Raw genomic sequence first — 24,213 nt, 5'->3', positions numbered from 1 at the left:
AAACTTAAAATAATAAATTTGGGCTAACTAATCTATCAACTTCGTTTGATCTAAACCATTGACCAAAATGCTTAAGTTGAAGTTAATAGTAATACACTCATCAGACCCTTATAAGTCAATCTTAATCTTTGCTCACTTTCGATGTGGGACTAATCATGGATGTTACAGGACTAATATTATAAACAAAACTTTTGAAAATACCAAAAAAGAGGGCTTTTCCCTTTAATTCGCCAAGAAAATATTATCGACAAAACTTGGACCGATCATCTTCCAAGGGTATAAATTTTCCTCTAAAAGCAAAGAAGTTTTGCAGTAAATATGGTAAAGAAAAAATAACTATTGCCATAAAAACTTGAAACTGTATATTTTCGGTTTAAATCATTCAAATATGAATTAATTATAGATTATTCCTAATAGTTACTTACTTTCGATCCTTAGTATTTAGAAAAATTAAATTGATATTTCTATAGTTTCATAAAAGTTAAATTGGTATTTCTATATTTAAAAAATATTTTTTTAGAGTATAAATAAATATACGATCGAAACATTAAGAGTGGCTAATTTGTTATAAGATTTTACATTTATAAATTAGAAAAGGGCTCGGCTATGCTTCCGCCTCTCGGACAGTTCGTAGCTTTTTCAATGAACAAGCTATAAGGCCCATTAGGCATGAGAAATCTCGCTTGATTATAAAACCTTAAAGGCTCGATCTCATTCGCAATCGTAATTAGGTTGTGATCGGGGATCGCATTATGGGCCTTTACGACTGGTTTGGTTCTCTTTTCGATATCTTGATCTTTGGATTTTGATATTATTTTCTATTCCCTGGTCCGAAAGGATTTAGTTTTGGATAGAAAAATTATACCATAAATGGCTCATTAAAAATAAAAAAATTAGAAAATCATATCATCAGGTATATTAGCGGCCGCGCGCGAGCATAGGCAGCGTAGGCTAGGTTTTTGACATATTTATATTTTTACTCTCGATGTTAGGATTTTTATCAAATTATAGTTTTACCTTTTACAAATTTTATAATTTCAATTTATGTCCATTATTACAAATTTCGTACCCTTTTCAGTAAGCAGGCTATTATATAAGGCCCATGGGGAACGGAAACCCCACCCGGTTATAAAACCCTAGAGGATCGACCTCGTTCGCAGCCGCAGTTAGGTTGTGATCGGGGATCGCATCGTGGGCCTCTGCGGCTGGTTTGGTTTTCCATTATTCTTCGATGGTTTGGTTCTCTTTCCGGTATCTTGATCTTTGGATTCTGGCATTCTTTTCTGTTCGCTGGATGGATCTGGTTTTGGATAGAAAATTGGTAGTCGGGGCACTCTTAGTCGTTATTTAGCCTTCTGTGTTCTTCTTTTTGCCAATTCCTGCTTGTGATACTGACAAGCTTCGACGATCGTCAAAGGCAGAGAGTCGAAGAAAATAGAAGGGGAGGGGCACGGTTTCTCCCGATCTTATGTTCTTACCTTGGGTGTTAAGCTAGCTTTTTTATTTGTGCATTTAGTTTTTCTTAGCGATTGTAGATTTTCTTTTGCGGGTTCTTTTGGAGAAAATAAGGATATTATTTTGATTTCTTTTCTTGTTGTTTTCAGGTTTTGGAGAAAATAAGGATATTATATTAGGCAATCTTGTAAGGTTTGGCATACAATCTAAATGTGCTAATTTCGATGGCTTAGATTGAAAAGCCAATTGGTAACCTAAGTAACAATGTTTTCGGAATTAGCATGAAGGTACCCTTTCTAATCCATCGTTGTCGATAGAGAGTTTGAGACAGCATGGAAGTGTGTGACATTGTTGCATCAGTCCATGCTCCCTAAAATTTTTCATGGGTGGTTTATCCTTCCTAGATAGCATTTTTTTCTAGTTCAGTGGTGACGAATGTTCAAAATATCTTATCTGAGATATTTTCTTAAATACGAACTGATAAGTTTGAAAAGGATGTTACCTTCTTAATAGTCCATTTGAAGCTTATCCATTATTCTATCTAAGTTGAGGTGTAGAACTATTCTTCTTGATGTAAATGTAGACCTAGACCTTTGACATGCTTTACAAAACATGAATTATATTGATCTCTGGCATCCATGTAACTTTTTCATTAACTTGATGTCATGAGCTCTCACATGAATTTAACTTCTACACAGTATTAAATGGTATATTGTAAAATTTAGTAAATGTGCACTATTAGCCCCTTGCTGCTATTACGTTGGCTGCAAGGAAATGACGAGAAATTGGTATCAAGGTGCTATATTGATGAATTGGCAGAAGAAATATTGATTCATAGGTTGATGTAGTTACTTCATCCTGTGTAATTCTTTTGTCAAAATTGGTTTCATTCTTGATGCTATTTCTTTTTATAGATTCTATATACAGAAATTGAAGTTTGCTATTTTTTTTTCTATGAATAATATTATCATATATATATATACACATATGTGTGTGTGTATCTCCTTATATATTCCCAAAAAGCATGGCTAAGTTTTTCTTTCAAACATTGAGTATTCGTATCACTTTAGCTTTCTCTTTGTCCTGATTGTTAAGATGCACATTTAAGCAATTTTCTTCAAAGACTGATAAAAGAGAATTAATGTGCATTTCCGTATTTTTGGTACTTTGTCATAATTACTTCAGTCACTCTGGTTTGTCTGCTTACAGACAGCTCGATGCTCTTTGCACCCTGAATTAGGGGTTTAATTGTTTAAAGTAATTGATAAATGTGTGACTGCAGCCCGACACAGGCATTTTAATTTTCTTTGTTATTCAGAATCACTTTGTGGACCTACAACTGGTTAGTCTGTGAATGCATATGACAATTACTTCTTAAGGATGGTTAAAAATTGCATTTCATAATTTACCATGAAATCTCTAGCTAATATCAATTATGCACACTGATAAGGATTTTTGTTGATCACTAGAATTACAACTTGCTCATAAGACAATGTAGTCTGTCTGTATCCTGCTTTGTGAGAAAAGCTTGGGAAAACCTATGGGTCGTCTCATAATTGATTTTGTTTCTTGCATCACCTTATGCACATGATATCCATGATTTGCCATGGCAAAGCAAAATGATGAGACTTGTTGATCTAAAGTAAATGTGGATAATAATACTGCAATTGTGATTACTTCATATTGCCAGTTATTTTCTTGAATATGATGGTGGTGGATTTCGCAGAAAGATACCAAGAAAAATATCATTTCATGAGTCATTTTTTAGGTACAAATCCTCTAACTACTATTAACCACTAAAGAATTAATTTGTGTATTGGTAGAGACTTGCTTATGTTTTTGGCACGATCACCAACTCATTCGACAATTTTGCTTGCTTGTTGCCTTGTACGGTAAACATGATGATGTACTGTTAATTTATTTGGTTATAACATCACCTTACATAGAATTATATATTTCTTGGTTTGCTCACAAAGCAAAATGATGAGACTTGTTAATCCGAAGTTAATGTAGATAACACTACAATGGTCTTCAAAGTTCTCTGATTGCTTTAGACTCCTGCTTGGCCCTTGTTACATGGAAGCATTATGAATTTTATATAAAATTATTGTGGTGCAATCAAGCTGGGTTTTTAAACTTATTTTCACTCGCATGCTAAGAGCAAAAAGCATGTTGATGATGTATTCATTTCTACAAGCTATTGATGATACAGACTGTTTCTCCCTCCCGGAGTATTATTGTTTAGTCATCGTCACCAGTAATGCATCTATAGTGGAATGCTCCTCCATTACCCTCACAATGACATTCTGGTTTAATTTTTTTGCGGCTTTTTTTGCTGGTACAAGTTTTATATGTCTTTGGTTATTTATTCTTGTATATTGTTGGGTGCTTGGTGATATTTGTCGATACAAAGATTATAGAAGAAATATAATTATCTCGTAGGGTGATATTTAAGATTAAAATAGCTGCTAGCTCATTTGCGGGAAATGTTTATCTCAAGTTGTTGTTTCAATAAAAAAAAATTATCTTATAAGTGTTGTGATTCCGAAAGTTTTATCTCACATTTTGCTTTGTGTTCTCAGACCAACGCATCATCGAATCGAAGCAAGATTAAAGAGAAGGAAAAATCAAAGTATAATCAAATGAGGAAGGGCCCGAAACTGATCCAAATAAGAAAGGCAGCAGCGGCAGGCGGCTTTGTATGGCTCGAGGAAGCGCATATGGTGTAGAGGGAAGGGAACCCAACGATCGAGTGGTGCGTGTAGTAGGGTTTCCATCTCGCTCTCAGAAATGGATCGGGTGTCTGTGTTGGGTTTCCATTTAGCTCTTAGAAATGGATCGGATGCACGTGCCATTTCGAGGCTCTCGGCCTCGACAACCACCACTGATCTTTCTTTAAATATTAAAGTCTCCCTTCGCTAATAAATTGTTCGTTTGTCTCCTCTTACCCTGCCATTTACACTTTAGTATTTATATACTTTTTCTGCTCTCCTATTAAGCTATTAGAAAATTATCCTATCTATATATTACACTAACAAAATTAGTCAAACCAAATGCTAAGGAAGCACTTTTCTGCATTAAAGAAACGAATGAGCTATATTCATGGCAAATTTGATGGGGGAATGAAATCGAATTGAACGGCCGGGCCCCAGCTGACCCGCGGTTCAGCGATTGGATCGGAGCCAGGCTGGACCAACCAATCCGACTCATTTTTAATGCATAATATATGTTAGAATTTGCCCTATAGACCAAATTTTCTAGAAAAGCCTCTACTTTTACTTTTTTTTTTTTTTTTTCCTGCAGAACGTTCTTGTTTTCAGTCTTTTTTTTCTTGTTCGGAGTCCTTAATTTTCAAAACGATAAAATTAATCTTTTTTTCTCCTTTTCAAATTCATTGAACCAAGACAAAACTTGAACCAATCCGAAATAAATAATTTTGAATATAAATATTATTATTTCATAATTATTTTGATATTTTTGGATAAAAATATACTTAACTTATATTTAAAAAAAAAAAAAGGTTATGCTCTTTTTTTAATATGGCTCAAAAATAGTATAACTCAAGTTTTTTTATAAAAAAAATTTGATAAATATGTAAATGTTGCAAATTAACAAGGGTTTATTTTGACAAGTTTTGGGTGGAGTTACATTATTTTAGAGCTCAAAAAGAAGTGTAAATACATCGAAATCTTATTATTTTTAATCAAACTTTCAGAATTGATTCCAAACCAATTAACAAGTGTAAACGTTATAAATTGATTCATGAAAGCATAAAAAATTTATAAAAAAATTAGTTAAAATTAAAAAAAAAAATATATATATATATAACTTATTCACATACTGAATATCTCATAAACGGCTAATTAAAAATGATAAAAATAAGAAATCATGTATTTGAGACCATTTCAAATAGCCATGATCGTGACGGTTTTGGCTTCGAAACCACTGGTTCCGATTTCCTAAAACAAAAAATCGAAACTTTGAACGCCTACGTTTCGGTTCTCGAACCGAACTGGAACTGTCAGTTCTGGTTCCAGTTTCGGTTTGGGTGGTTCCAAGTTCCGATTTGAAACGTCAATTTTTTTTTAATTATAAAAAATAAAATATATGAAAAAAAATCATAATCGTATTTCTAAAATTTAGAAATAGATGTATAATTATGATGTGCAAAGTTGATATAAAGAAATAAAATTATACCATAAACGGCTCATTAATATTTGGGACCATTTCAAATAGCTCCTCTCTCATCGTGGTTTCCAAATCGCCACCCATTTTGGTTTCGATTTTCCAAAATGAGGAATCGGAATCAAACCATCAATTTTTATTATTTTTTAATTAAAAAATTATTATATAAAAAATATAATTATATTTATAAAATTTTAAAAAAATAGATGTATAATTATAATGGGCAAAGCTGACATAAAGAAATAAACACCTCTTTTGAAAAAGTAAAATTATAAAAAAATTTAACTATTTTATAGATTCAAACCAAGAATTCTTCTAATTAAATTTTATAATTTAACCACTGTACCATAATTTATATATAATTTATTTTTATTTTTATGTTATTTTGAACCCGAAACCACCTGTTTAAAACCAAAACTATCAATTTTTCTAAATGAAGTACTAGAATCGAATCAGGTTTCAATTTGGAACCAGCAAACCATCGAATCCATTCGATTCGGCTCGGGTTTAAATCAAACCGCAGTCAAGACTAATCTCAAAAGTTTCTAAAACATTTATATTTGTTTTAATAAGTTTTCGACCTAATTATACTATTTTCAATAGGCCCAAAAATAGTGTACATGTGTCTAAATTTTATTATTTTTTAATCAAACATCCATAATTACTTTCAAACTAGTTAAAAAGTGTAAATGTTAAAAAGTATAATTGATTCCAAACTCATTAACAAGTATAAACGTTAGGAATTGATTCATGAAAGTATCAAAATTTATGAAATTTAGTTGAAATTAAAAATTTTGAGTAGTTCACATACTGAATATACCATAAAAGGCTCATTAAAAATGGTAAAAATAGAAAATCATATCATTTTCTGTACATGGGACCTTTCAAAGGTTTTTATAAAGATTATATTTGTTTTGACAAGTTTTGAACCTGGTTACTATTTTTCAATAGGATCCAAAAGTAGTAAAATTATATCCAAATCATATTATTTTGGAACCAAACATTTACAATTGCTTTCAGACTAAATAAAAAAAGTGTAAATGTTATAAATTGGTTCGTGGGAGCATCAAAATTTATGAAATTTAGCTAAATTAAAAGAATTCAACCCATTCACATGGTGAATTAACCACACAATGCTCATTTAAAATCCAAGAAATGAAAAATCATGTCATCTTGTGTATCTGGCACCATGTTAAAGGTTTTTATATATCTAGGTAAAAATAGAATATACACGCGTTAGAAATGGTAAAAATAGAATATCATGTCATTTTATATATCTAGGATCGTTTCAGAGTTTCCAAAAAGTTTGGGTTTGCTTGGATAAATATTAGACCCAGTTATACTCTTTTTCAATAGAACCCAAAAATAATGTAATTATTGTTGATGATAAAACTAATTGATATTGTTTATGATTTAATCTGCGTTTTGAGTAATGTAGGAAGTTTCGATCAGAGAGAGACAATTAAAGCAGGAAGAATCATGTTGGGTAGGAGAAAAACATGTCAGAAGATTTGACGTCGAGCCGAAGGATCGATCGACGTATCGGAAGAAGGTTTTGGGCCATGAGTTCGGGCATTGGGCCAAGAAGAGTGAAAATTACACCAAGAAAATCAGAATTGTAGAGGTAAACTGGTCGATTGGGTAATAGGCCGCAAGAGAGGATGATGCACCGAAGAATTGGACGAAGCATCGATGAACCAATGACATGCCGGACAACATTTGATTCAAGCTTTGTAATAATTGTCTAAGATCGAAATAGGTTTTAAGTGTGCAGGATTAACTACGATAGCGATCAAGGCATAAAGCAAAATGAAGTCTTGGAGTCAAGAACAAGATTTCGTTGGGAGTTCGAGAGTTCATCGGAAGTCCGAACGTTCATCGGAAGTTCTATCGGAATTGACCAAGAAGTCCAGGAGCTTGCCAAAGAAGCTCGTCGGAACTCACCAAGAAGATCGTCGTGAAGTCTAGGAGCTTGCTAGGAGTCCGTTTGAACATTGCCGAGAGATCGTCGGAAGTTTGTCGGAAGGTCGCCGGAAGAAACCTAGATATCGTCAAACTTATTTAGCTTAGTGTATGCCTTAAAAATCATAGTTAGCACATAATTGGGTTGGAATTATGCCAACTTATTTAGAGGCCAATTGGGCCTAAACTGGGAGTGATTTGGGCTCATTGGGAGGCCTAAATTGGGAGTGTTAGTCGCTTGCTAAGCTTTATAGCTCACTCCGTTACTATATAATTTTTTTAGATTAGCTTATCACTCACTAAAATGTTATAATTGGGCTGAGGTAGTGGAAATCTATTCAGATTTTAGGCAAGTCTTGTTGGTTGATATGTTATTGTTATATAAGTGTATTTTGTATGTAATGAAATATTGTCAATGAATCTAAATTGTTGTATAATGTAAAAGTAAAGCTTTAAAAGACCTCTCACTTTGAAATTTTGGGATGTTACATTAGTGATGATGATATGAACTTGTGGTAAATGGTTAGTTTTACCGTTGTATAGATTCTCACATTGGTATATTTATAAGTGTGGTTAATGCTTTATTAAGTTCTCTTTGGGTTCCTAAATTATGAGTGATGTAGTGTATGATTATAAACTGCATAGGTTTCATATATATGAATAATGTTTAAATATATTTTAGTGTCCTCAAATATTAGGTTGGATCATGGATTGTCGATTATGGATGAAATATAATATTCTTGATTTAAGATAGGTTCACGCCTCTTAAATATGATAATTTGGGTAGTGTGATAAAGGTGGTATCAAAGCCAGGCTTCGATCCCGGGACACTTGTGGGTTATAGGCCCACCACGCTTCTATTGCGCGGTAGTAAATTATATAGTAATCAATGAAAATTTTCTTTTATGTCTTTTAAGAATCTAAGATGACGAGGATATCTGGTCCTCCTGCTTCATCTTTTTCTGAGTGAGTAGGATGATTTAAAAAGCTTAGTCCTCAAATTAGAATGGACTAGGAATGAAATAATTTAAGAAGCTTAGTCCTTCCTATTTTAGTAGTGAACCTAATCTATTAGTGGTAGAATAATAGATGATACAAATGAAGAAAATATTTAATGTATTAAATTGCTCAGATGATTGCTAGTCATAGGTGCCCAACAAGCCAATCATACGAGTGATGGCACATGTGACTTGATACATAATCTTTTTTCTTATTATATTTTGGCATATATCACTTTATAACTATTGCATATATATATATATATATATATATATATATATATATATATATATATATATATATATATATAGTGATATCTTTGAATTTTTGCAATGGGAATCGGATCGTGATGAGATCATGATAATGAGATCGATTCAATCTTTAAACACAGATCCTAAATAATCTCGGTCACATGTTACTCGAGAGGGACATCATGATAACCGGACAAACTGGTGTGCTATATACCCATCCATATGATGGATGCAACTGGTCTCATAGCTGCTTGTGTAGGGATACTAGGGATATAGTATAGGTGCTCATTAGAGAATGAGTTCACTGATTGATCCGCTTACGTATTGCTGGATGGTTGATGATGCCTTATTGTCAAACAGCGATTCCATAGTCCTAGTGGTGTATCTGGTCCTTAGACTTGAGACACCAAGGATGTCCTATATGAGTGCTCCACTCTTTGATATTAGACTTATAGGTTTGGTTGTCCCAGATCTAGTACAGTTGGTCATTGGGAGTGGTAGTCAACCTAGGAGGGCTATTGAGTGTCGATAGAGGATCATCCACTCTCGGCGTCATGAGAGGAATATCCCATATGTTCTTGCTCAGACAAATCCCTGGCCAGGGTCATTCAGGTCGAGAGAGAAAGAGTTCTCCGGAAGAATCCGATTAGAGCGAGACTCGAGTAGAAACCGTATGGGTCTAACAGCACCATGCTCGATATACGGTCTCTGGGATATTAGATGGATGTGGGACTATAGGTACATGGTAACTGAGGACAGATAGGTCCAATGGATTGGATTCCCCTGTATCGTCTGGGGACTACGGCGTAGTGGCCTAGTACATCCATAGTCGATGAGTCGAGTGAATTATTACAGAGATAATAATTCACTAGTTAGCAGGAGTTCTGACAGGTATGACTCATAGCCAGCTCGATATTGGGCCTAGAGGGTCCGACACATATGGTAGGCATTGCGATGAGTACAGGTTCGGATATGAGATATCCGACGGAGCCCTTGTCTTATTGGATATCCAATAAGCCCATGAATTATTGGATCCCATGGACGAGATCCAATAAGAGCCCATGAGAGATTATTGGATAAAGATCCACTATTCTAAAAGGCTTGGGTTATTGGATGCAGATCCAATACCCACTATGGGAGGATCCATTAGGGTTTGATAGGGGACCTCTATAAATAAGAGGGATTCAGAGCCTCATAGGCTAGAGCCTTTGCTTGCCTCTCCTATTCTCCTTCCCCTCTCCACCTCAGAGCAAGCTTGGAGTTTTGAGGAGCTTCGTCGCAGCCCTGCTGTGTGGATCACCGCTAGAGAGGAGGACGCTTGACCTCCTTCACCCTTTTATAAAGATCTGTAAGGAAACAGGGATATACGATCTCCCTAGGCAATACAATCTACTCTATACGTAGTTTTTCAGTTTTGCGGATTTTGCGCTCCAATCTTTGCACGACGACGAACATCTCTTTGGGAATCGGGGATTTTGTTTTCTTGTTCTTCTACTGCACATGTGATGTCGCCACCAAGTTTTCCCAATAGTGGTATCAGAGCCAGGTTGTTCGTGCGATAGATTGGTTTTGAACTGCGTATGTTGTGTTTTGAAGAAACTTTTGACATCAAAATCGTTGACGCAAAAGCGAGAAAGGGCAGCAACAGTTGCTGCCCTCGATCTGTGTGCATGCAGCGTAGCCACAGGCAGGCAGCACAAGGGCTGCATCTGCAACAACCGGCTGGCAGCCTGCTTGCAGCAGGCTTGCGGTCGGTGGGGCTGGCAGCCCACGGGCAGAGGCGCCTACGGTTGATTCTCCCACTGGGCGAGGCGCCATAGGGCGGTGGCGGCAGGAGTGGAGTAGGGCATTAGGGCATTCTTAGGCAAAAAGATAATTTTACCCTTGTGAATTTCAAAATTTTAAATTTTGTCCTTTTATCCAAATTATGAAAATACCCTTAGGAATTAAGAAATTCCCTATATATCCTTGATTTCATAAAATACTAATTAATTAAATAGTTTAGTTGATTATTATTTTTATTATTATCAAGTAGTCCTACATGATGATGATTATTTATACATGTGATGTATGATGTGTGGACGGATGATCATGGACCGTGTGATGTGTATACTTGTGATTATTATTATTGGGGTCTGCGAGCCTCCATTATATTTCTCGTTTATTGTCAGGCCTGCGTGCCTATGATTAAGTTGTAATCATATGAGGAGGCGCAACGGGAGCGTGGATGCGATAGCGGGACCCACGAGACGGATGATCACGATGCATGAAGATGCATCGAGATGTCGACGGAATCGACGAGGACGAGATGGATGATCACAAGGCATGGAGATGCACCGTTGCACACATAGATCTTGATGTGAGTGATTAGGCCTACTAGCTTGGGCCTAATCACATTAGGTTGTGGTCCATGATCATCTGATGTGATTGCTTATATATATATATATATATATATATATATGCATGTGATGTAGATATATATTAAATATGTATATATATGACATGTCATATTAGGAGACCAAATCATAGAAACATCTCTCTCGATAATATTAAGTCGGTAAACATGAGGCAATTAGATTGACCCACGTGGCCTTCCATCGTTATAAGTAGGAACTGATTCCCGGTGTAGGTTGAGTTGGTTGAGTCCCTCGAGACTCACCTATATCGCGATTCGCTATCTTGCTTATGACATAAAGATGTCACCGGTGACTTGAGGACATGGTATGCTTGGTCGAGTCCCTCGAGGGTATATTATCAAATCAGACTCATCTTGTAACGAAGGTGTTGACTTAACCGAGCATCATGGTTGGTTGAGTCCCTCGAGACCATGATGATTCGGAGGCCGAATAGGACAAGAATCACAAGGAGTTGTGATCGGCAAGAGTTGCCTACCTTTTAGGCTTAGTGTGATTGGTCGAGTCCCTCGAGGTTACACTAAGATGCTGATTGGATCCTGATCCTCACTAGAAGTCTGCCGGAGACTTCCGTTTCACGTGCTGAGGGTGTCGCGTGACTCGTTAGTAAAATAGTGGGAGCATATTAAGATAGAAGTACATATCTTGATAGTTTATTTTTTATAAAATTTGCATGTTATTCATTTCTGCTACATCTTTATTTTCAGAAAATATCGCTTTTCAAATCCATTACGTGGCATACTTGATGTCAACCGCCTCACTGGTCCAAATTATATGGATTGGCTCCATAACTTGAGAATTGTTCTCACGACGGAGAAAATCATGTACATCCTTGATATAGTGATGCTTGCGCCCGAAGAAGGGGCAAGCGAGGATGAGATCGCTCGCTACGTGAAGTACATTGATGACTCCACTCTTGCTCAGTGCTATATGTTGGGCTCTATGACTCCTGAGTTACCGAGACAACATAAAAAAATGGATGCCAGATCCATTCTCCTACATGTCCGCAAATTGTTTGAGGAATAGGGAAGGACTCAGCGATATGAGATATCTAAGAGCCTCTTCCGCGCTAGGATGACTGAGGGGACACCGGTTCAGAACCATGTCCTAAAGATGATTGAGTGGATAGAGAAACTTATAGGTCTAGGAATGGTCCTAGAGGATAACTTATGTGTAGACATTGTGCTTTAGTCCCTACCAGATTCCTTTTCACAGTTCATAATGAATTTTAATATGAACAAACTTGAGGTGACTCTCGTAGAGCTCCTCAATATATTGAGGGAGGCAAAGAGTACTATTAAGAAAGAGAAGCCAGTTCTCTACACTAGTGAGGCCAGAAAGAAAAGGAAAGCAGAAAGGTCCCTTAAGAAGGGAAAGGGCAAGGGCAGACTAGGTAAAGCAAAGGTTGCTAAGAAAAATCCAACAAAGGACAAAGGTCAATGCTTCCACTGTAGTAAAGATGGGCATTGGAAGAGAAACTACAAAACTTTGCAGAGAGGGCAAAATAGAAGCTTGGAGAAGCTTCAAGTACATTCTTGATCAATCTCCAATTATCAGATTTTTGTGATAGTGCATTGGTATTGGATACCAGTATTGCTTATAACATCTACAATTTATTTTAAATTCTAGCAAAGCCAAGGGGAGATTGGCGAGAGGAATATTGCATAAAGGTTTGTTTATGCTAGACATTACTCCACAAATCATGAATGTAAATGTGTCCAAGAGGAAACAAGATGAGATGAACAGTGCATACATGTGGCATTGTAGGCTAGGTCACATCCATGAAAGAAGAATTCAAAAATTACTAAATGATGGATATCTAGATCCATTCGACTATATGTCATATACAACTTGTGAGTCTTGCCTTCGTGGAAAACTGACAAACTCTCCATTTAGTGGAACTGGAGAGAGAGCTACTGAGCTGTTAGAACTCATACATAGTGATGTATATGGACCCATATCAACTCATGCCATTTGTGGTTACTATTATCTTTACTGATGATTTATCAAGGTATGGATATGTGTATTTAATGAAGTACAAGTCTGAGGCCTTTGAGAAATTCAGAAATTATAAGAATGAGGTGGAGAACCAGACTGAAAAGAGTATTAAAACTCTTTAATCAGATCGAGGAGGTGAGTACTTAAGTACAGAGTTTACTCAGTTCCTCAAGGACCATGAGATATTATCCCAATGGGCACCTCCTTATACACCTCAGCTCAATGGTGTCTCTGAAAGGAGAAAGCGTATGCTATTAGATATGGTATGGTCTATGATAAGTTTCGCTGACCTACTCATCTCATTATAGGGATATGCCCTAGAGACCGCAGCTTACCTTATGAACAGAGTTCCAACTAAGTCGGTAGTGTCTACACCATATGCGATATAGAAAGGGAAGAAGCATGATCTTAAGGTTGTTAAGATTTGGGGCTGTCTTGCCCACGTTAAAAGACACAACCCCGATAAGTTAGAATCAAGGACAGAGCGATGCAAATTTATGGGATACCCCAAGGAAACTTGTGGGTATTATTTCTATCATCTCGAGGACCAAAAGGTCTTTGTAGCTAAGAGAGCAGTGTTCCTTGAGAAGGAACACATTCTTGGCGGAGATAGTGGAAGAATGATAAAGTTGAGCGAGGTTGGAGAACCAAGCTCAAGCACCACTCTACAGCCCGAGTCTGTTCAGGTACCTAATACACAAGTTTCAACTTTACGTAGGTCTGATAGAGTATCCCATCCTCCTAAGAGATATGTGGGATATATTAAAGGAGAGGATATTGAGGATATTGATCCTCAGACCTACAAGGAAGCTATTATGAGTATAGACTCCAGGAAGTGGCAAGAAACCATGAATTCTGATATGGATTATATGTACTCCAATAAGGTTTGGAACCTAGTTGATGCACTCGAAGGTATTGTACCCATCGGTTGCAAGTGGATCTTTAAGAAAAAAATCGGAGTAGATGGAAAGGTAGAGACCTATAAAGCAAGGCTAGTGGCTAAGGGGTATCGTCAAAGGTAAGGTGTTGACTATGACGAAATCTTCTCACCCGTAGTAATGCTAAATTCCATCAGAATTCTATTGGCTATTGCAACACACTATGATTATGAGATCTGGCAGATGGATGTGAAAATTGCATTCATCAATGGGAACCTTAAGGAGGAGGCATATATGATGCAACCTAAGGGATTCATATCCAAGAACTGCCCAGATAAGGTGTATAGGTTGCTTAGATCCATTTATGGACTAAAGCAAGCTTCCTAAAGTTGGAACATAAGATTTGATAAGGCAATCAGATCTTATGATTTTGTTAAGAACGAAGATGAGCCTTGTGTGTACAGGAAGGTAAGTGGGAGCGCTATCACCTTTTTAGTATTATATGTGGATGACATCCTGGTCATTGGGAATGACGTAGGAATGCTATCCACAGTAAAGGCTTGGTTATCTAGACACTTCTCCATGAAGGACTTAGGGGAAGTATCTTATATCTTAGGGATTAGAATCTATAGAGATAGATCCAAGAGGATGCTTAGCTTGTCCTAGTCCAAGTACATAGAAATCATTGTCAAAAGGTTTGGCATGGAAAATTCCAAGAGAGGTCTCATACCAAGGAGACATAGGATATCGCTTTCTACGAGTATGTCCCCAAAGACTCCAGAAGAAAGGGCGAACATGGATATGATACCTTATGCCTCAACAATAGGGTCTATCATGTATGCCATGCTATGTACTAGGCCTGATATAGTGCATGCTCTCAGTGTCACAAGTAGGTATCAGGCGGATCCAGGCTTGGAGCACTAGAAAGCAGTAAAGTGTATCCTTAAGTACTTGAGAATGACTAAGGATCTTTTACTAGTATATGGAGGTAGTGGCCTTAAGGTTGAAGGCTACATAGACTTAAGTTTTCAGTCTGATGTCGATGATAGCAAGTCGAATTCGGGGTATGTGTACACCTTGAATGGAGGAGCAGTGTGCTGGAAGAGTTTCAAGCAAGATACTATTGCTAACTCGACCACAGAGGCAGAGTACATTGCTGCATTAAAAGCAGCAAAGGAGGGAGTATGGGTGAAGAAGTTCATCACAGATTTGGGAGTCGTGCCGAGTAGCGAGGAACCGATCTCCTTATATTGCGACAACAACGGGATGATTGCTTAAGCGAAGGAACCCAAGTATCATTAGATTTCTAAGCATGTTCTGAGGAGGTTCCACCTTATCGTAACCCGAGGAGATGTAGTAGTGGAAAGAGTTCCATCTGAAGATAATATTGCAGATCCACTAACAAAGCCATTATCTCAGATTATCTTTGAGCGTCACAGTGGTCTGATGGGGATCAGACACATAGGTGATTGGCTTTAGGTCAAGTGGGAGATTGCTAGTCATAGGTGCCCAACAAGCCAATCACGTGAGTGATGGCACATGTGACTTGATACAGAATCTTTTTGCTTGTTATATTTTGATATATATCACTGTATATATATATATATATATATATATATATATATATATATATATATATATATATATATATATATATAGTGATGTTCTTGGATTTGTGCAATGAGAATCGGATCGTGATGAGATCACGATAATGAGATCGATTCACCTTTAAACACATACCCTAAATAATCCCGGTCATAGGTTACTCGAGAGGGACATCGTGATAACCGGACAGATTGGTGTGCTGTATACCCGTTCATATGATGGATGCAGTTGGTCTCATAGCTGCTCATGTAGGGACACTAGGGATACAATACAGGTGCTCATTAGAGAATGAGTTCATTGATTGATCCGCTTACGGAATGTTGGATGGTTAATGATGCCTTATTATCAGACAACGATTTCTTAGTCCTAGTGGTGTATATGGTCCTTAGACTTGAGACACTAAGGATGTCATGTATGAGTGCTCCACTCTTTGATACCAGACTTATAGGTTTGGCTGCCCCAGATCTAGTACAGCTGGTCATTGGGAGAGATAGTCGACCTTACGAGGGCTATTAAGTGTCGATAGAGGATCATCCACTCTCGACGTCATGAGAGGAATATCCCATGTGTTCTTACTCAGACAAATCCCTAGCTAGGGTCATTCGGGTTAAGAGAGAAAGAGTTCTCCGGGAGAATCCGATTAGAGCGAGACTCAAGTAGAAACCGTATGGGTCTGACAACACCATGCTCAATATACGGTCTTTGGGATATTAAATGGATGAGGAACTATAGGTACACGGTAACTAAGGACAAACAAGTCCAATGGATTGGATTCCCCTGTATCGTCTGGGGACTACGGCGTAGTGGCCTAGTACGTCCATAGTTGATGAGTCGAGTGAATTATTATAGAGATAATAATTCACTTAGTTAGAAGGAGTTCTAACAGGTATAACTCACGGCCAGCTCGATATTGGGCCTAGAGGATCACACATATATGGTAGGCATTGTGATAAGTAGAGGTTCGAATATGAGATATCCGACGGAGCCCTTGTCTTATTGGATATCCAATAAGCCCCTGAATTATTGGATCCCATGGACGAGATCCAATAAGAGCCCATGAGAGATTATTGGATAGAGATCCACTAATATAAAAAGCTTAGGTTATTGGATGCAGATCCAATAGCCACTAGGGGAGGATCCATTAGGGTTTGACATGAGACCTCTATAAATAGGAGGGATTCAGAGCCTCATAGGCTAGAGCCTTTGCTTGCCTCTCCTATTCTCCTTCCCCTCTCCACCTTAGAGTAGGCTTGGAGATTTGAGGAGCGTCGTCGTAGCCCTACTGTGTAGATCACCGCTAGAGAGGAGGACGCTTGACCTCCTTCACCCTCTCTTAAAGATCTGCAAGGAAATAGGGATATACAATCTCCCTAGGTAACACAATCTACTCTATACGTAGTTTTTCAGTTTCGCGGATTTTGCGCACCAATCTTCGCACGACGACGAACATCTCTTTGGGAATCGGGGATTTTATTTTCTTGTTCTTCCGCTGCGCATGTGATGTCGCCCCCAAGTTTTCCCAACAATTATTAGAAGATTTTTTTTGTGACCTTTATATTGGAAGGAGAGACTGAGCACTGGTGGGGAATAATAAAAAAAAAATTAGAAATCAAGGGTAAGAATAGTAAGAACAAGTTTACCAACAAAAGTAACAGAGGAAATGAATTAGAAAATTATAACAATAGAGTCAGGACATCTAAATTTGGAAAGGGAAGTCACTACAAAAGACTCAATCATAAGCAAAATGCAAGTTAAATCATGAAACAAGTTAGTATTTTCGGATGATTGGAGCATGTTTTGTTTATGGAAAGTTGGATCATAAAGTAAAAGATTGCCATATGAACAAGAAGAAAAAGTCATTTCCTCATAGATCATCAGCCCATGCCAAAGTGTAAGCTATCACTGAACCTATTCCAGAGCTTCTAAGTTAGTGGTCGAAGGTATTATTCACGTTTCTAATAGAAATATAAAAGTTTTATTTGACCTTAGTTACAATCTATGTTTTGTTTTGTAATAATTTGCTTTTCACTTGGGCATTCAACCTAGACCACTGGATTATATGTTATATGCAACTACTACTATTAGGGATTCTTTGACAATAAACTTGATCTATCTATCTTGTTTGATTTGTATTGGATAATACAAACTTTTTGTTAATTTGATTTTCCTAGAGATATTAGGTTTTGACATTATACTTAGCATGAATTGACTATCTTTCTATCATACCAGTATAAATTATTATATAAAGATGATCACTTTTTGTATGCTAGATCAGCCCATCTTTTATTCTGAGAGTATAAGGCATGATTTACCTCCTTGTCTGATATCGATACTTCAAACTCATCATCTTATGTAGAAGGGTTGTTTTTACTACCTTGTGTATGTAAAGGAGCAATAAAGAAACTAATCTAAATAAAATTCTAATAGTCAGAGAGTTCTCTTATGTATTTTCGGATAACTTGCTTGGATTACCTCCAAATAGAGAGGGTGAATTTGCTATTTATTTGGTCCTTGGGACAATACCAATATCTAAGCCTCTCTATAGAATAGCACTACTCGAACTAGTGGAATTGAAGCAGTAATTACAAGAATTGTTAGATAAGGGTTTCATTCGACCTAACATCTTACCATGGGATGCTATGGTGTTGTTAGTTAAGAAAAATGATAGAACATAGAGGCTTTGTATTGATTATAGATAATTGAATTAGGTGACTATAAAAAATAAGTATCCTTTACCCAGAATTGATAATTTGTTTGATCAATTATAAATTACACAAGTATTTTCTAAGATTGATATGAGGTCGAGTTGTTATCAGTTGAAGATCAAGAAGGAGAATATCCTAAAAAAAATAGCTTTTAGAACTCGATATAGTCACTATAAATTCTTAGTAATGTCTTTTGGCTTGATTGATGCCTCTATAGGTTTTATTAATCTAATAAATAAGATATTTCATCTACTCTTGGATGATTATGTAATTATATTCATTAATGATATATTAGTATATTCGAGTAACTAGGAGCATAAAGAGCATTTGAGAAACATATTATCAATATTAAGAGAAAAAAAGTTGTATGCAAAGTTCAACAAATGTAAGTTTTGGTTGAATGAAATTACCTTCTTAGGCCATGTGATTTCATGGAAAGACATTTATTGATCCAAAGAAAGTGGAAGCGGTAGTTAAATGAGAAGCACCATGAATGTGATAGAAGTTCGAAGTTTTTTTGGGCTTGGCAAGTTATTATAAGAGATTTATGAAGAGATTCTCTCAAATTATAAGTCCTCTCACCAAACTAACTAAAAAGAATGTGAAATTGGAATGAGGTGATAATTATGATTGAAGTTTTCAAGAGTTCAAAAAAAATTGACTAATGCCCTATTCTCACTATTCTAAATGGTAACAAGAGATTTATAGTTTATAAAGATGTTTAAAGAAAAGACCTTGATAGGGTTTTGATGCAAGATGAGAAAGTGATTACTTATGCTTCTAGACAATTGAAAAGTTCTGAACAAAATTATCCAACTCATGATTTGGAATTAGCAATAATTATTTTTACTCTGAAGATTTTGAGACATTACCTATATGGGCAGACATTTAAAATATTTACTGATCACAAGAGTTTAAAATATATTTTTATCCAGAAAGAGTTAACTATGAGAAAGAGGAGATGGATAGAAATTTTAAAGGATTATGAGTGCGACATTTGTTACCATGCAAGTAAAGCCAATGTTGTAGCTGTTGAATCTCGGGTTTTGATGATGAAGTCAATTGTCATTTGTTATCTAATCTATGTGTTGAGATAAGTGTGCAGGATTAACTACGATAAAGAGTAAGACAAGCAGCAGGTGTTGCCCCGGAGTCAAGATCAGGATCACGTTGGGAGTTCGAGAGTTCGACGGAAGTTCGGACGGTCGTCGGAGGTTCAGCGTGAACAGATCCGAGAAGTCCAGAAGCTTGCCAAGCGAAGCTCGTCGGAACTCGCCAAGTGGATCGTCGCAAGTCCAGGAGTATGCCGGATGTCCGCAGAAGGATCACCGAGGGTTATCGGTTGATCGACGGAAGTTTGCCGGAAACTCGCCGGAAGAAGCGATTGACGCATCGGAGCAAAGCTGCAGAAGTTGTCTTAGAGTTAATCGTAGTTAGCACGATGATTAAGCATGAAAATGGGAGGTGATCCCATTAGCTTAATCTTGGGGCAATTGGGCCCCTGAAAAGATTCAAAGTGGGCCGAATGGAGTGAACCATTCGGACCCAGATTGCACCAGGAGGTGCAACCGCCCCAGCCAGGAGGTGCAACCGCCTGGGCTGTGGGGTTGGGAGGTGCAACCGCCCCAGCCAAGAGGTTGCACCGCCAGAGCTCAAGTTTCGAGCTCTGCCAGGCGATGCAACCACCGAGCTCAGTCTTCGAGCTCTGGCAGAGAGGTGCATCAGCCTGAGCTAAGTCTCGAGCTCTGCCAGGTGATGGATTCACCAAGCTCAGTCTTCGAGCTCTGGCAGAGAGGTGCATCAGCCTGAGCTCAGTTTCGAGCTCTCCCAGGTGATGCAACCACCGAGCTCAGATTTCGAGCTCTGCCAGGTGATGCAACCACCAAGCTCAGTCTTCGAGCTCTGCCAGGTGATGCAACCATCGAGCTCAGTCTTCGAGCTCTGGCAGAGAAGAGCAATCGGCTGAGCTCAGTCTTCGAGCTCTGCCAGGCGGTGCCACCTCTCCAGTTGAGAGGTGCAACCGCCTGATCCCAGAATTCTGGGATTTGATCGATTTGATCGTTTTGAGCTCGAATTTTGAATTGGGTTGGGGCCTATAAATACCCCACCCATTCAGCACTGAAAAGATATAGACCAATACCGAAATCTTGATCTTTTCTGTGATTCTAAGAGCTCAAAAGTGTTGTAAAGCCTTTAAGTCTCCTCCTTCTGTTCTTCAAGTTTTCAATTGTAAAGTGAGGAGAGAAAGGTCTGTAAAGGTTGTCTCCTAAGCCTGTCAAAAGGAGAGAAATTGTAAGAGGGAAGTTTGGCCTTCGCCCATTGAAGGAAGGCACCTAGTTGACGTCGGCAACCTCATCGGTGGAGGAAGCCAAAAGTGGAGTAGGTCAAGGCTGACCGAACCACTCTAAATCTCTGGTTTGCGTTTATTTTCGAGCACTTTATCATTACTGCAAACCTCCCTCATCACTACTGCTCTCTGCGCTTTCACAAACAAATTCTAAGTGCTGTTCTTCCAAATCTGCACTCAGACGTAAACTCGTATTTTCATACAGTACAGTTTACGTTTACGTTTGATTCTGCAGAACTGTTTTTCGTGCTTTTACGAACGAGCCTTTTTGCAGTTTACGCTTACATTTTAATCCTATTAATAACTGCAATCTGTCCTCTGTGATTTTACGAACGAGTTTCAACATTTAGACGCAAAACTGCATTCAGACGTAAATCGGCTTTCCTCGCTCAATCGTCAGATTTCAGTTCACGTTTACATCTTGATTTCAACTGCATACTGCCTTCTGCGAGTATACAAACGAGTTTCAAAGTTTAGACGTAAATCTGCGTTTAGACGTAAATCTGCGTTTAGACGTAAAACTGCGTTTAGACGTAAATCTGCGTTTAGACGTAAAACTGCGTTTAGACGTAAAACTGCGTTTAGACGTAAATCTACGTTTAGACGTAAATCTGCGTTTAGACGTAAATCTGCATTTAGACGTAAATCTGAGTTTAGATGCAAAACTGCGCTTAGACGCAAAACTGCGCTTAGACGCAAAACTGCGCTTAAACGCAATCTGCGCTTAGACGTAAACTGCACCTAGATACAAACTGCGAATTTGCTTTTGCATCATAATAGTTTTTGAACGAACGCAGCTTTTGGTTTTTAAATTAATATAAGATTTCCGCTGCACTAATTCACCCCCCCCCCCTCTTAGTGCTCTCGATCCTAACAATTGGTATCAGAGCAAGGTTAACTCTCTAAAGGATTAAAACCCAAGAGAGATGGCATACGCCGGAAACCAAGAGGGGCATTCGATTACACGTCCACCCATTTTCAGTGGAACGGACTACACTTACTGGAAGACCCGAATGAGGATCTTTCTTATTTCTATGGATTTTGAACTGTGGAACCTTGTTGAAAATGGATTTTCAAAATCTTCTCTTCCAATGATCGATTGGAACGATTTGGAGAAAAAGGCTTTCGCTCTTAATGCAAAGGCTATGAATGCCTTATTTTGCGCACTTGATAAAAACGAGTTTAATCGTGTTTCAACTTGCGAAACTGCTTTTGATATTTGGCACACACTTGAAGTGACCCACGAGGGCACAAGTAGAGTGAAAGAGTCAAAAATCAATCTGTTGCTGCATACTTTTGAACTTTTCCGAATGAAACCGAGTGAAACCATTGGCGACATGTTTACCCGTTTCACGGATGTCGTCAACGGTCTAAAAGGACTCGGAAAGAGTTTTTCGGATTTTGAGCTTGTTAATAAGATACTAAGATCCCTTCCTAAGAGTTGGGATCCTAAAGTCACCGCCATTCAAGAGGCAAAAGATCTGCGAAATTTCCCTCTTGAAGAACTAATCGGGTCATTAATGACCTACGAAATGACTTGCAAAGCTCATGAAGAGCAAGAAGACATCCTTCCAAAGAACAGGAAGGATATGGCACTTAAAACTTCTGAATGCCACTTGAGAGAAAACTCAAGTGATGAGGACTGTGATGACGACTTGGCACTTTTGACAAGAAAGTTTAAAAAATTCTTCAAAAGAAACAAGTTTAAAAACGATGTGAAAAATAAACTTGAACCTAAGAAGGACCAAGTGATCTGCTATGAATGTAAAAAGCCAGGACATTACAAAAGTGATTGTCCCCAAGTCAAGAAAAGAACAACAAAGAAGAAGGCGCTCCAAGCAACATGGGATGACTCGAGCGCATCTGAGGAAGACGAATCCAACACCGAGCAAGTTGCTCATTACGCCTTTATGGCAATCGAAGAGGAGGTAACGGATTTATTAGATGCTGATTTATCTTTCGATGAATTATTAAATGCCTTCCATGATTTATTTGATGAATGCAAAGTTATAAATAGAAAATACAAGTTGCTAAAAAAGGTACATGATAATCTTACTTGTGAGTTTGATAAATTAAAAGTCGAACATCATGATAGTTTAAAGTCATGTATCAAATGTCATGATTTAGAAACTATACAAAAAGAAAACTTGCTACTTAAGGACACCTTGAAGAAATTCGAGGTTGGTAGCAAGTCATTAAACATGATCCTTACAAACAAGGGTCATGCTCCCAAAAGAAGTGGGATTGGATTTGTGAGGGGTCCTCACCGAAATCCAACTACCTTTGTAAAAGGCCCCATCTTACACGTTCATCACCAAACCAAGTGCAACTTTTGTTGCAAATCTGGACACAAGACACATTGTTGTCCATTCAAGAAAATAAGTCCAAACAAATTAATTTGGGTTCCTAAAGGAACCATGATAAACTCTATGCAACATGATAGAAAATGTAGATCTATTTATGAGGCACCCAAAAGCAAATGGGTTCCTAAAGATCATCCGTTCCTATAAAAACATTAAAAGTCTAGGCCGGAGCAAGAAATAATGTTCTGCTCCTTGACTCTCAATGGTCAGAAACCAAGAATCAAAAAGGAACTCGCAACGCTTAAGTAACAAGTGAAAGCTATGAAATCACAAATACGATACAATTACAAACATATGATATCCAAATTCACATACCCCCCTGATCTTCAAAACCTGTTCATCTACGAATTAATTCTTGTAGAAACTAAATATGTCATGATCTTAAAAGGGACACCAAACAAACATACATATGCACGTTAAAAGATCTATCTTACAAAGAGCTTCTTCCTTAAATAAAAACTCATACGAAATCATGTAACAAACATCAATTGCTCTGAAACTCTCCTCAAGGCAAAGGCTCCCTAATCAAATCATCCTAAGTACTCACCTGCTGCCGGCGGTGGCACCTCTCCAGCTGGCGGTTGCACCTCCAGCTATCACGGGTTGCCAGAGGTTGCACCGCTCCAGCCAGAGGTGCAACCGCCAGCAGCTCTGCCCTTTAAAATCACGCTAGGGCCGGCTAAGGAACCGACCCCAACTCACCCCCATTTCCTCCTCTACTCTTCCAAGTCTCCTCCATTCCCATTTCACTCCTCTAAGCCTTCCAAATACCTCCTATTTCGGAGCAAAACATCAAGAATCCTTCCTTCTCTTGAAGATTTCACAAAGGTACTCTCTAAGAAGCTCTTAAATTCTGCTTTGTTCTTCATTTACTTTAGCTCATCATCATCCCTCTAAACAGCAGTAGTAATGGGATCTAGAAGATCCTCAAGGGACAAGGGAAAGAGGAGAGTAGTAGAAGAGTTTGATCTCACTCTTTTTTATTCCAAAAATCATGCTGAAAAATTTCTCTCCTTCGAACTAAGAAGCATCAATAAGGGAAAATACGTAG

At 37.7% G+C, this 24,213-nt stretch overlaps 1 long non-coding RNA gene and 1 other non-coding gene across 3 annotated transcripts; both read left to right on the top strand.

Moving 5' to 3' along the window:
- The first annotated feature begins 1,110 nt into the window (after window positions 1–1,110).
- LOC135624258 (uncharacterized) lies at window positions 1,111–4,397 on the top strand. Of its 2 annotated transcripts, none has more exons than XR_010491629.1 (2): window positions 1,111–1,234; window positions 4,038–4,397. It is a non-coding gene; the product is annotated as an uncharacterized LOC135624258 (long non-coding RNA). The 2 variants fall into 2 exon arrangements; XR_010491630.1 differs by having other exon boundaries at window positions 1,117–1,742.
- Window positions 3,430–3,505, top strand: LOC135626076 (small nucleolar RNA R160). Its single transcript, XR_010492244.1, has one exon. It is a non-coding gene; the product is annotated as a small nucleolar RNA R160 (small nucleolar RNA).
- Window positions 4,398–24,213: the final 19,816 nt, after the last annotated feature.

The sequence above is a fragment of the Musa acuminata genome, chromosome BXJ2-10, assembly GCF_036884655.1.
Source record: "Musa acuminata AAA Group cultivar baxijiao chromosome BXJ2-10, Cavendish_Baxijiao_AAA, whole genome shotgun sequence".
NCBI lineage: Eukaryota > Viridiplantae > Streptophyta > Magnoliopsida > Zingiberales > Musaceae > Musa > Musa acuminata.
This window is presented reverse-complemented; position numbering and strand designations above follow the sequence as displayed.